This window comes from Strigops habroptila, chromosome 1, assembly GCF_004027225.2.
Source record: "Strigops habroptila isolate Jane chromosome 1, bStrHab1.2.pri, whole genome shotgun sequence".
NCBI lineage: Eukaryota > Metazoa > Chordata > Aves > Psittaciformes > Psittacidae > Strigops > Strigops habroptila.
The window spans coordinates 15,698,942-15,709,910 of record NC_044277.2 but is presented as its reverse complement, the minus strand read 5'-3'; the positions used below and the strand labels follow the sequence as shown (position 1 = coordinate 15,709,910).

Sequence of the window (10,969 nt, the reverse complement as noted above, 5' to 3'; positions counted from 1 at the left end):
TAGTGGTTATAATTTATGTTCAATTATCTTTTCCATCTTCTCGTCCTGGTTTCATCTGGCATAGAGTTAATTTTCTTCTTAGTGGCTGGTGCAATGCTATGTTTTTGCTTTAGTCTGAGAACAATGTTGATAACACACCAATGTTTTAGTTGTTGCTAAGTAGCACTTACCTTAATTAAGGACTTTACAGCCTCTCGTACTCTGTCAGCGAGGAGGGACACAAGAAGCTGGGAGGGAGGAGAGACAGGACACCTGACCTGAACTAGCAAAAGGGATATTCCATACCATACAACGTCACGATTAGTGTATAAACTAGAGGAGTTGGCTGGGAGGGGCCAATCACTGCTTAGGGACAGGCTGGATATTGGTCACGATGGTGATGATGGTGATGATGATGATTATTATTATTTTGTTATTAACTTAATTTCGATTATTATCTCAACACATGAGTTTTACCTTTTTCATATTCTCTTTCCCATCCACTGGGAGTGAGGGGTGTGCATGAGCAAGTGGTGTTAGTTGCTGGCTGGATTTAAACCATGACTTTGTGAAGATAGCATTGACAATATAAATTAAAAATTGCTCTTGGCTTCAAACAGACAAACTGAAATATCAGAGCATAAATCATATCAGTGAGTTTGAAATGTAAATTTTATGGAAAGCACTGGATGGTTATTCTATGAAATGTTTCTGGGTAATCTCCAATTTCACAGGGAATAGTGTGTCCATAATACGAGAGACTGATGCAAGTGTAAATGGTGCAAATAGCCACTTCTCCAGATATTCAGAACCAACGATGCAAAAGTGAACCTGACTTTTGCTCTAGAAGAAATTCAGGATTTACATTTGTCACCTACATGCTCAAGATGTACACAACTGATCTAATTCTCTCTGACATTTTGCTGCACCTTGCTTTGAAACCTCTCAGATAGCCTTTCCTGTCTTTAATCCCCTGTTAATTCCTCAGAAATATTTCTAAGACATTTTTCACTTGCTGTTGTCCTCTGTATGTATGACCCAGTCATGTGCCAGAATATCAGATTTCTCTACTAAAAGCAAACAAAGATTAATATGTGGTAATATTAATCTAAGTTTCATTAGCAGTATTTCTACAGAATTAGTACAACAATAATGTATCTGTAGGATGCCCTCTTTCTCACTTACATTAAGTCCGTTCTTGTTCTTTAAATTGAAATAAGTGCCTGATCTTGTTATCCAAAGGATCGCCATGTTCTTCATAATAATGTATTTTAAATAATCATGCATTCTGTATTAGCTATGTCTCTTCTGTGTCTGTCATAGTATTTTCTCTTTTTCTCATTCTCCAACTAAATTTCCTTAAAAAATAAAACCACCTCTGTCGAAGTTTCTTGAATTTTCTAGAAATATTTGCTTAAAGGAAACTCACTTAAAAAAATAGTTATCTATTATTCCCATGATCCAGTTCCAGATATTTTGATAGCAGATGAAATTACCAATAACTGGATTAAAATGAAGTCATTATATATGAAATAGGAAAGCTGCTCCATAATACAATAAGAAATAAATAAAATTCAATATATGACAAAGTAATTTCAGAGGCAATTGCTGAATCCTGAAAACAAGCTTTACTTAAACATATACAACTATGTATTACATAATACAAAATCTCTTCTTTCCTTACAGATAATTCTGCAAAAACACTTTGTAAGATTTTTCTATTCATTAATTTCACTATGAATATTTGGTACTTACCAAACATTAAAAAAAAATAAAATTTAGAACTTAACTACAAACTTCAGTACTTGTAGAATGTACACAAGTACTTCAGTACTTCAATACTTGTGTAGAATGACTTTTTTTGTAATATAGAAATGCAGTGCACAATTGCCTACGTTGAATATTTCATTTTGACTGCTTCTTACAGCATCAATGAGGAAATAGAAAGAGTGAGTTGGGATTTTCCAAGAATTCCGCTTTATCTTTCCAAAAGTGAATTGGCCTCCAGTGTGTGTTATACAAATAAGTAGATAGCGTAGAAGGGTTGATTTCGAAAGAGGTTTCCACCTTTTCACTTGCCTTTTTGATACTGCAAGCGATTATATTTGTGAATAATGGTGGATGTTCTCAAGCTCTTAGATGTCTAAATACCACATTGAGCCACCAAAGAAGTAATTAGACTCAAATGTACAATAAAATATGCCTTTGATTAATTACAGATTTAAAAATACAAACACAAAAGTGGAAATTGAGCTACAGTACTCTTGAAAATGAGAGAGAAAAAAGAAATCCTTATATAGTAAAATTCATATTCCATTATTTCTGTCTAACCACAATACTTTTATTTAGACATTCCACTTAACAGTAAATAACCACAAAGCCCTATCCCAAGATTCTTCCAGGAAAGTAATAATTCTGCATATTATAATAATAAAGCTTAAACATAAATAGTCTTGGCACTCCCATAGGACCATGCAAGATTTTAAGTAGAAATGATTGCAATTTTCCCACAGTTCTTAGCAAAGTGGTCAAGAGATTAGATTTATATGTTGCATGTGATGTTTTTTATTGCCCCGTATCTGTGAAGATATTGATATTTCTGCAGAGTGGTTGTGAAAAATTCTCCATTCCAACTCAATGCTATTTTATTCTTGATTCATAGGGTTAATAGACAAAGCATAAGAAAATGAAGTGTCAAACCACCATGGGTATCTTCCATGCAGCTTTTTTCTATCTGTAGATGGACCTTAAATCAACACTGTTTTCTGAGATTTTTAAGGAAGAATGGTGTCTGAATCAGAATCCTTATAACAGGTATTATTGCCATAGGTTTAGCCTTTGATCTCCAAAAGTTTCTCACTTATACCATCTATTTTATTCTTAGAATCACCTACTATATGAGCCAACACATTAATTTGTCCTCCAGTGTTTCCGATGTTTTTTCTTCTGTAATCACTTTGCAAGAAAATGTTGCAGTTTCTAATTTCTATAGATGAATTTCTCAGGCTGTTCTATTACTGAATGATCATGGACTTGCCATATGAGCAGATAATATTCACTTCTTTGAACATTATGTTTTAAGGAAGTTATTATAAACTTCTTGTTGTTTTATAGCATCCTGGTTACTACATTTACTTCCTAGCAACAGAACAATATTTCCTAGTGAAGTGAAATCGTCGTAGGTAGTGGCAACACTCAAATGACAGAAAGCTGATCTGAAGAAAGATTTAAGACAGCAGTATCAAGCAGACTAAAAGATTTAGAAGCAGAAGTCACATTGACTTCCTATTGCCTACTTTTTTAAACATCTTCCTCTTCCCTCCTTTACTCGCTCATGACTTTCCTTTGGCTCAAGGCTTATTTCACTGATTTTCCTCTGATCATTTGCTGAGATTGCTGTCCCACTACACCCACCACTTCCTCTAACAGTTTAAAAGCGTGATGTGAAAACAGAAAAGAATTTTTCAACAAGAATATGTTTTTCCATTAAATAGCAATGAAATGTTAACTGTAACTTTTGGTGGCAATATATTTTCACAAAAATGTCACTAGAATACTTCACAGTTCTGGAGTCTAACCTTAGAGTAGAAACAAAGGAAACAAGACTCATTACTCTGGAAGAGGCAGCAACCTAATGATCGGTGTTAAAATGAATGCATTCATGTGGGTGTGGATGTTAGCCTTCATGTGGGTGTAAATGTCAGCCTTCGTCCCTGCGTCGTGTTTACCACTGGCAGCTCACATCAGCCCACCATTTGCCCCTGGCATACTGGTCGTGAAGCAGGAAAAAAGCCTGTGGCTGCAGTGCTGTGTTCCCACTCTTGGTTTACACAGCTGGGGACGTGCAGGCAATTTACTCTTCACGTCTTGGGACTGGCTCAGGAGCACACAGCTGTGCAGCCCTTCACACTGCAGATGTGGAGAGCTCTGGTGGAAACACTACTGTTGGAGGGGCTTTGAACTTGTGTCTGTTGTATGCCAGAAAAATGGCTTAACCACAGAGCTGTTGACTGAGAAGAATGGAAGAAGGAGAGAAGGAGGCAGTCTCATTTGCTTGTTTGTTTTTTGGATGTATAAAACCAGAATTTTCTGTGATAAATGAGGGATGAGGTTTGTTTTAGGGTTTTGGTGTTTCTTTTTGTTTGCTTGTTTGATTTGGTTTGATTTGATTTGGTTTTGGTTTGGTTTTTGTTTTATATTTTTTTAATTTTTTATTCCATGATGTAAAATTCCAGTTATCTAGTCAGCTGTAATTCATGAGAGACATACTGACAGCCAGTAATTCCAGACTTTCAAATCCAAAAAATAACACCTCATGCAGTATAATCTACTGAAAACATATCCCTGAATTTATGAAACATTTACACACTGCCATATTCTCACACTGAACAAGGAACTGCTGTACTGAATTTGGATGATAGATAACATATGTAGAGATCTGTCTACAGCCATCTTAACTTCCTAAAACTATCCTGTCTTACCTACTTGCTCTCTATAGTGAGGTGCAGCTGTTGGATCCAACTGGCAAATGGGTTTCTATTCACCAGCTGATGGGTACAGTTGATTAGGAGATTGTCCTATTGCCTGCAATCGCAATTTGTGAGACATATAGGCTTTGATCCCAAAGCAGAAACCAGAAGTACACTTTCCATTGAATTCAACAGGCTTTAGCAGAGCATTCGTTGGTGACAGAGGATCTGGCACGACAAATTCAAATGGAAATGGAAAATACAACAGGGTCTGGTTAGAAATATATGAATAACCTGTGGAAAATGCAAAATTCTCCAACTAACTGTGCCAATAAGCCAGATGCTGAAGTTGGAATAAATTTTGTTATTACTAACCAAAAGAAGAAAGGAAGTGAGAGTAATGTCACTAGTCCAACAAGTCACTTTAAAAATTCAACCCAAGTTTCTATTCAAGTTTTTCCTAGATGTTTTTATAAATAATCACTTTCATTATATATATATTGTGAAAATTATTCCCCTTACCACTCTTTTCACCTGACGTAATGCTTTAAGGTTGTGTCTATGGAAGACCAAAACTTTTCACTTGGAAAACTGTGCTGAAACATGAAGGCTTTGTGCTTCAAGGGCTCATTGGTGCAGAAGCCTAGTGCACTACTGATGCTAAGGTAATTTGCGAGGTCATCCACCTTGGTACAATGTTATCCTATCAATAGGGGAACATGGATAATTTACTTATGTTTGAGGTCTTCACCAGCAAATTCAGTCTTCACCAGCAAATGCTCTGACCACACCACGAAAGACTTGGAAAGCAAATGCAGGGACTGTGAGAATGAAGACTTTAGGCCCACTGTAGGAGAGGATCAGGTTCGAGACCATCTTAAGAACCTGAACATGCACAAGTCCATGGGACCTGATGAAATCCATCCGCGGGTCCTGAAGGAGCTGGCGAATGAAGTTGCTAAACCACTGTCCATCATATTTGAAAAATCCTAGCAGTCAGGTGAAGTTCCTGATGACTGGAAGAAGGGTAATATAACCCCCATTTTCAAGAAGGGGAAGGTGGAAGACCCAGGGAACTACAGACCAGTCAGTCTCACCTCTGTGCCTGGCAAAATCTTGGAACAGTGCTAAGGCACATAAAAAACAACGAGGTGGTTGGTGACAGCCAACATGGCTTCACTAAGGGGAAATCCTGCCTGACCAATTTGGTGGCCTTCTATGATGGAGCCACGAAACTGATGGACAGGGGCAGAGCAGTTGACGTCACCTACCTGGACTTGTGCAAAGCATTCGACACTGTCCCACATGACATCCTTGTCTCTAAATTGGAGAGACATTAATTTGATAGATGGACCACTCAGTGGATAAAAAACTGGCTCGATGGCCGCACACAAAGAGTTGTGGTAAATGGCTCGATGTCCAGTTGGAAACCCGTAACGAGTGGTGTCCCTCAGGGATCGGTGTTGGGACCGGTCCTGTTCAACATCTTTGTCGGCGACATGGACAGTGGGATTGAGTGCGCCCTCAGCAAGTTTGCCGACGACACCAAGCTGTGTGGTTCGGTTGATACGCTGGAGGGAAGGGATGCCATCCAGAGGGACCTTGACATGCTTGTGAGGTGGGCTGATGCCAACCTGATGAAGTTTAACCAAGCCAAGTCTAAGGTCCTACACCTGGGTCGGGGCAATCCCAGGCACTGCTACAGGTTGGGCAGAGAAGAGATTCAGAGCAGCCCTGCAGAAAAGGACTTGGGGGTGTTGGTTGACGAGAAGCTTAACATGAGCCGGCAGTGTGCACTTGCAGCCCAGGAAGCCAACCGTATCCTGGGCTGCATCAAAAGAAGCATGACCAGCAGGTCGAAGGAGGTGATCCTGCCCCTCTACTCTGCTCTTGTGAGACCTCACTTGGAGTACTGTGTACAATTCTGGTGTCCTCAACATAAAAAGGACATGGAGCTGTTGGAGCGAGTCCAGAGGAGGGCCACGAGGATGATCAGAGGGCTGGAGCACCTCCTGTATGAAGACAGGCTGAGAGAGTTGGGGCTGTTCAGCCTGGAGAAGAGAAGGCTGCGTGGAGACCTCATAGCAGCCTTCCAGTATCTGAAGGGGGCCTACAAGGATGCTGGGGAGGGACCCTTCATTAGGGACCGTAGTGGTAGGACCAGGGGTAATGGCTTCAAACTTCAACAGGGGAAGTTTAGATTAGATATGAGGAAGAAGTTCTTTACAGTGAGGATGGTGAAGCACTGGAATGGGTTGCCCAGGGAGATTGTGGATGCTCCATCCCTGGCAGTGTTCAAGGCCAGGTTGGACAGAGCCTTGGACCACGTGGTTTAGGGCAAGGTGTCCCCACCCATGGCAGGGGGGTTGGAACTAGGTGATCTTAAGGTCCTTTCCAACCCTTACTATTCTATGATTCTATGATTCTAAGTAGCTGATAACCTATAACTACAGATGTAAGTGGAAATATGTCTCTGATGCTATCCGTTGCTGAACATTGACTCCACTTATTATAAAACTGTGGTACTAAAAAAAAAATTTGATATACTTTTTAACTGTAAGACCAAACAGCTCAACAAAATGTCTTTCTTTTTTTCTTTTTTTTTTCCAGAATTTACTGGTAAAAGCAGCCTTCCTAAGACACTGGGCATATGAATATTCTCCATTTGATATGGAGAGTATAAAGCTGACATGCTGAAACTCAAAACAGTATAGAGGTACAAGCTCTAGTAATCCAGGATGATGCTCTTGTAATTCAAATCAGTTGTGGTGCTTTATAGTTTGTTACAACATCAACCGTAGGTCCCAGCAGCACCCTGTGTAAAGCAGTCCAAAAACGGACTAAAGAGTTGTCCACTCTCCCACTACTTTAACATGGTACATCAAAGGAAGTCCTATGCTGTAGAAGTCAAGAGGATATGGATTTTGGAGCAAAAGCTTCTACCAGATGGGGGAAAGAGAAGAAATCATAGCAACAAGAGCAGCAGACGCAAGAACTATCCATCCTTAAGAACTTTTTTTTCTTCTCATTTTCGATATGGCAGTATTTCATTTGCCAATCTTTCTAAGAAGTCTTAAACCAAGCCTGTGTGAAAAAAAGGAACCAAAATATTTTTTTTTTCCAATATACCTTTATGCATGGATTTTTTCATTAAAATTAGTACTTACTGTCACTGACATAATGATTATCATTAGGAATGGAACAGTAATATTAATCAGACTGTGTACAGCCCTGTTGTACAAGGAAAGTCAGTGTTTTTTTGTGCAAAATAATACTTAAAAATCATAAGAAAATAGATTGCAGACAATAACCAATTCCCTATTCTTCAGACAAGAAGCAATGGATAGCTAAGAGAGATAATCAGTATCATATAATCAGATCTTTAAAATAAGTTTCATGCTCAGTTTTACTGAATCCCTAGCAATGGACAGCTGTTTTGTGGCTGTATCACAAGTGTCTTGCAAAGAGCTTTAGAAAGGAATACTTTGGATGTTTGCTTAGATGGACTGTAAATCCTTCTAGGAAGACATGGAAAAATGCAGAGTGCTACTTCTCAGGAAATGGAAAATCAAGGACTGCCTCTGTCAGAGAGGGAAAAGAGTCTATAGTTTTATATTGCATAAATGAGAATATGCACTGATTAGGTTATTCCAGGTCTTAAGACTAAAAACTAATGAAAAAGAAAAAGCACCAGGGGCACACCAGGTACTAAGAAGGAGAAAAATAACTGTTACAACTGAACCGAGGACAGTTTCCTAGCCCAAGACATGGAAGAATTTTTCCTTTTCTGTCCCGTTTTCTTGATTTAAATGATGAGCTTTATCTAGACCAAGCTAATTTTGTACATAATAATGAAACATTTGTGAGCATAGATTTGCCCTGGGAAAGCCTGCTGCAGTATTAACAGCTATATTTTTAGAGACTGAAATACCCAAAGGAATTCTTAAACAGAGCTAAGATCCTGTCAAATGCCCTTTGGCATGCCACCGTCAACATGTCTCGTTTACAGTAGTGCTGAGCCCGATTCCTGGGTTCAAGCCAAAAGTTTTAGGTGTTTTAACTTGATGTGCATTTGTTCATACTGTTGATTATTTTCTTCTACATCTTGTGTAACAAGTGAAAAACCTGTACATACCTTTACCTAGTCAAAAGAGAGTAAACTTCCAAAGAGAAAAAAAATCAGGTAAGAAATGATTGATAAAAGGAAAACCAAATTACTTGGCAGGAGTGCTATAGGTATTTTCCACTCTTGCTCCTTATTTATAAAGGCAAGTTTGCCAAGTGGACAGTGTTAAAAGGAAAAGGAGGGGTAGATGTCCTTGGAAAACTGAGCAAAATATCTTCACAACATGCCTTCTGCCGTATGAAATTTGCATGCAACAAGCAAGAAAATGAATAGCTTTTAAAGCACCATTTGTTGCCGGCATGTTCTGTGATATTGAAAGTTTCTCTGCAGTTGTGATTCAAGAGGCTGGTGGTCTCAAGGTTTCTCAGGCTTCCATGGCTGGGAGAGTGGTGGCAGTACAAGGACAGAAAGACACTTACAGTTTTTCTTGGATGCCATTTTATGTTAAGGTTTCCTGCAGGCGTCTCATATCAAGGATGTCACCAAAAGACTACCAAGCCTCATAGAATCCACTGACTGTTATCCACTGCTGTTGCTTCATGTGGGCATCAGTCTGAGGAGTATCGAAGATTACAGAGTCTTGGGAGTTAGGTTAAGGGACTCTGGAGCACAGGTAGTTTTTTAATCAATCTCCCAGTCAAAGGGAAGGGTTTTGAAAGGGCCAGTTGAGTATGGTGAATCAACAAATAGTTACAAGTCTAGTGCCACAGCCAAGGGTTTGCTTACTTGGACTATGGGACTAGCTTTGAGAAACCTGGTCTGCTGAGGGCTGATGGGGTCCATCTGTCAGAGAAAGAGAAGAGCACCTTCAGTCATAAGCTTGCCAAGCTGATGAAGAGGGCTTTAAACTAAAGCTGCTGGAGGAGAGGAACCTCAATCCATCCCACTCCTACCAGTTTGATGCCAGTGCCAGCGAGAAATGCCCAGAGCCTGGAGAGGCATCACAGGTCAGCAGGAGAGCACCTTGAAAGCAGCACAAAGGAATTCAAGCCACTCCAGTCAGTAAGTTGGCTTCATCCGGGGCCCAACTTAAATGCCTCTGTGCAAAAACATATAATGTGGAGAACAAAAACAGGAGTTACAGGTGTGCACACGTGGCCTGCAGGCCACAGCCAGAGGGTGGTAGTAAATATCTCCTTTTCAAACTGGTGACCTGTCACCAGTGGGGTCCCCTAGGGACCTATATCAGACCCCACACTGTTCAGTGTCTTTATAAGCGATCTGGATGATGGGATCAAGCATACACTGACCAAGTTTGCTAATGATACCAAACTGAGTGGAGAAGTGGACTCTTCAGAAAGGAGAGCCACCCTTCAGGAAAACCTGGACAGGCTTGAAGAGTGCACTAAGAAGAGTCTTATGAACTTCAGCAAAGACAAGTGTAGGGTTTTGCAACTGGGTAAACACAATCCAAGACTGCAGCACAAGCTGGAATTTACAAGCTGGCAAGCAGCTCTGTGGAAAGGGATCTGGGGGTCCTGGTGGACAACAAGCTCAGTATGAGTGAACAGTATGCAACTGCAGCAAAGAAAGCCAACCGAATGCTGGGTTATATCAACAAAAGCATCACCAGCAGAGATAAAGACGTCATTCAACTCAGCTCTTGCCAGGTCATACCTGGAATACTTTGTTCAGTTTTGGTCCCTACTCTACAAAATATGCTGACGGTCTGGAGAGAGTCCAGAGAAGGGCCACAAAGATGATCAAAGGACTGGAAAGCCTGTCACATGAGGAAAGGCTAAGAGAACTGGGTTTCTCAGCCTTGAGAAGAGAAGGCTCAGGTGAGACCTTATCACCATGTTCTAGTGCTTAAAGGGTAGATACAAAAGAGATGGAGACTCCCATTTTACAAGAAGTCACATGGAAAAGACAAGGAATGATGAGTACAAGTTACTTCTGGGGAGATTCTGACTGGACACAAGGGAAAATTTTTCACGATGAGAAGAACCTGCCATTGGAACAATCTCTCCAGAGAAGTGGTGGATTCCCCAACACAGGACACTTTTAAGCTTTGGCTGGACAGGGTGCTGGGCCATCTTGTCTAGACAGTGTTTTTGCCAAGAAAGGTTGGGCCAGATGATCCTTGAGATCCCTTCCAACCTGCTTTTCTCATAGTAAACTCATAGTAAGCCCAGAGCACCATAGCTTTTGTCGAACTGTTTACTTTTGGGTAGAACTGTGCAGAATTTGTGATTTCTGTTTAAGTCAGTGTTTATTCCAGCCTCATTTTGCTTAGAAGCAGATGTTGCTGCTTCTTCATGTAATCATTTTTCATTATACTTCAGCTTGGATAAATTTGTAGTATCACCATTTATTTCAGTTAGAATAAGGAAGAGGGATATTCAACCTTTGCCATTAAATTAAATTTGTTTCCTGTTGTATTCAATGTAATTTC

The 10,969-nt window shown here is 40.0% G+C and overlaps 1 long non-coding RNA gene across 1 annotated transcript; it reads right to left on the bottom strand.

Moving 5' to 3' along the window:
* Positions 1-2,323: 2,323 nt before the first annotated feature.
* Positions 2,324-10,574, bottom strand: LOC115614206. Its single transcript, XR_003993650.1, has 3 exons — positions 10,487-10,574; positions 3,844-3,845; positions 2,324-2,336 (listed from the first exon to the last, which is right to left on the bottom strand). It is a non-coding gene; the product is annotated as an uncharacterized LOC115614206 (long non-coding RNA).
* Positions 10,575-10,969: the final 395 nt, after the last annotated feature.